This window comes from Rhagoletis pomonella, unplaced genomic scaffold (genome assembly GCF_013731165.1).
Source record: "Rhagoletis pomonella isolate Grant_MI unplaced genomic scaffold, Rhpom_1.0 Rhpom_scaffold_00006, whole genome shotgun sequence".
In the NCBI taxonomy this organism is placed as follows: Eukaryota; Metazoa; Arthropoda; class Insecta; order Diptera; family Tephritidae; genus Rhagoletis; species Rhagoletis pomonella.
In genome coordinates, this window is record NW_023458560.1 from 67373752 (window position 1) to 67377153 (window position 3402).

The 3402-nt window shown below is 37.1% G+C and overlaps 1 protein-coding gene across 1 annotated transcript in view; it reads left to right on the top strand.

Annotated features, from left to right (window-relative positions):
• Positions 1 to 3402, top strand: part of LOC118741164 — a 6936-nt gene extending 3534 nt beyond the window's left edge. Inside the window, exon 2 of the mRNA XM_036473030.1 lies at positions 2757 to 3402. The gene's annotated coding sequence lies outside the window, so the exon portion shown is untranslated. The remainder of the gene's footprint in view (positions 1 to 2756) is intronic.

Genomic DNA, 3402 nt, shown 5'->3' on the forward strand with positions numbered 1-3402 from the left:
TGCTTTGTTGGGATTGCTGGTTCTTTTCTGTATAGTAAAACATCTAATCCAGATAGAAATGTTAAGTAAATTCACAGACTTTCCTTAAAATATATGTTCTCCAAAAAGCAGTGTCTTTTCTTTGTCCTACCCGTGACGGAAGAAACAGCTCAGAATTTTCCAATATAAAATCAAGTTGGAATATTTTTCGTATTTGGTAATAACTCGTATATTAGTGAACTAGGTGTAGCTTTATCAAAATGTAGAATTGCTTAGTACTTTATACTTAAATTAAAAAAGAAAAACTATTTTTGCTGTACAAATGTCCCACCCGTGACGATGGAATACCCCATATGCATTATTTCGGTTTTCATCCGAAACTGTGCATGTATGCTTTATTTCGGTTTTTGCCATATGCATTATTTCGGTTTTGAACTGAAATTGTGCATGCATGCATTATTTCGGTATTTGTTATATGCATTATTTCGGTTTTCTAACGAAAGTGTGCATATGGATAATTTCGTTTTTTCTAATATGAATTATTTACTTCTACTTAGTAAGGGTTTTAATCCCTAAGCGCGGCTGAAAGCCGCCTACGCAGAGAAAAGTTCTGCGCAAAAATACGTCCGCCCTTCTTTTCCGGCAATACAGAAAGGAGAATTCTACTTAGTAAGGGTTATAATCCCTAAGCGCGGCCGAAGGCCGCCTACGCAGAGAGAAGTTCTGCGCAAAAGTACATCCGGTCCCCTTTTTCGGCAACACAGAAAGGAGAATTCTACTTAGTAAGGGTTATAATCCCTAAGCGCGGCCGAAGGCCGCCTACGCAAAGAGAAGTTCTACGCAAAAATTCTTCCGCCCTTCTTTTACGGCAACACAGAAAGGAGAATTCTACTTAGTAAGGGTTATAATCCCTAAGCGCGGCCGAAGGCCGCCTACGCAGAAAGATGTTCTGCGCAAAATTACTTCCGGTCCCCTTTTCCGGCAACACAGAAAGGAGAATTCTACTTAGTAAGGGTTATAATCCCTAAGCGCGGCCGAAGGCCGCCTACGCAGAAAGAAGTTCTGCGCAAAAGTACTTCCGGCCCCCCTTTCCGGCAACACGGAAAGGAGAATTCTACTTAGTAAGGGTTATAATCCCTAAGCACGGCCGAAGGCCGCCTACTCAGAAAGAAGTTCGTTTTCATGTATGCGCTATTTCGGTTTTTGTCATACGCATTACTTCGGTTTTGAGTCGAAACTGTGCATGTATGCATTACTTCGGTTTTTCTCATATGCATTATTTCGGTTTTGAACCGAAACTGTGCATGTATGCATTACTTCGTTTTTCTCATATGCGTTATTTCGGTTTTCAAACGAAAGTGTGCATGTATGCATTATTTCGGGTTTTTTATATGCACTATTTCGGTTTTCAACCGAAACTGTTCATATATGCATTATTTCGGTTTTTTTCATATGCATTATTTCGGTTTTCAAACGAAAGAGTGCATATGCATAATTTCGGTTTTTCTAATATGCATTATTGCGGTTTTCAACAGAAGCTGTGCATATATGCATTATTTCGGTTTTTTTCATATGCATTATTTCGGTTTTCAACCGAAACAGTGCATATATGCATTATTTCGGTTTTTTTCGTATGCATTATTTCGGTTTTTTTCATATGCATTATTTCGTATGCACAGTTTCCATATGCACAATTTCAGGGTGCCGTTTTACATATTCAAATTTTTGTTAAGTACTTGAAAAAAGCGGCTATAGAAAGAAGTGTTTTCCCTTTTCTGTAAAATTGGTAAATGTGGACTTAGCAGCTTATCGCATTAAGCTAGCGATATGTATGTATGTACATACCTATCAACAATTTCATGCAACTAACCCTACACTACTACCGCTCTTGCTTACATGCGTCTGTGCCGTCTGTGCGTTTGTCCTTCCCACATATGTACGATTTCACTCAGAAATTCAGCCATCCTCATCCGATGATTACTTAAATATGAGCATCGAAACTGGCACAACCATTTTTTCACCGACACGTCCAAAAGATCACGGCGACAACCAGTCAAGGGATGAACCAAATACAACAACAACAACTTCTTTCACTTTCCCAGATAAAATAGCACCAACAACAACGCTCGTAAACAATCTTGATAGTCCAGTGAATAAGCATCGTAAGAAGGAAATTATCCAACCGGAAGAGATACCAATGCTGCCGGGTGCACATCATAGTTCTGATGGTGAGGGAAGTCCCGAGCAAGGACGAAAATTCGTTAAGAATATTTTACAACAACAGGCACGTGCTACGCCCACACCATCACCGCGACATCACATTGCCGAAACAGAGTTGACGGGCAGTGATAATTATGTGAACGTTAAGTCCCCAAAAAAGCTAAGCAACACGAATGGCGCGCGAACAGCTAAAGCATTTTCAAATCCAAGTTATCAAATATTAAAGACTGTTTCCAAGGATGTGGAGTATAAGTGAAGAAGATAGCAGAGTTTCACCTAGAGTATAGTTAGTGGATTTACATAATTAAGTAAAAATAAAGTTGACTTTAAAGTGACTTTAGCTGGCGTACGCTTACGAAATGCGCGTTTGATTCCTGAGTTAGATTTTAAGAAATCTAAAACACAGGCATACAAAATACATATGTACGTACGCATTTCAATGAACTTTTTTCCGCTGAAACCGAATTTGAAGTCAGTCAGAATCGCCAAATTGGTGCAAGTTTATGAGATATTTAACTCCCAAAAAAAAGTTGTCTTACGAGTATTTGTGTTTTGAGGTTATCTCATAAATTTTAACCACCATGGGTATTTTTATCAGTTTTTGTGTCAATAAGTCGTTTTTCGTACTTACAAAAATAATCTTTTTGCTATTGGTATTTGATAAAGAAAAGTTCAAACCAAGTAACGGTGTTTCTTATTATTTTTGGAAAAAATCGAACCACTGCTTAGCAGGGGGTCAAAGTCGTTGTCTATTTATTAGTGCAATATTGAAATCGATTTTATGTTTAGCTGAATTCGAACAACCATATTTATGGTAATACTTATCTAAAAGAAATTAACAAACATAGAGAAAATAAAGAAAAATATAGGGAAAACTGGGGCTCATTTGACTATGGTCTTTTCGAAGTGAAGTCAGGATGATTAATCAAATTTGGAATAAGGTTTTTGATTTTACTCAGCGTCATGAAGTTTGACAGTCAACTCGAAGATTTTGGCGAAGCAGCACGTGTCTCTTCTCTTTATACGACGTTCTGCGTTATTTTGTGACAGTGATATATACGTAAAAAAAATTTATTGAATATGTTAAAGTACTAAGTTAAATTACCTAACATTATTTTCAATGGTTTCGAAAAGTTTTGCGAATTTTAGTTTAGAAAATTAAATAACGTTCTTTTAACTATATCTAGTTTTTTTTTTTAATTT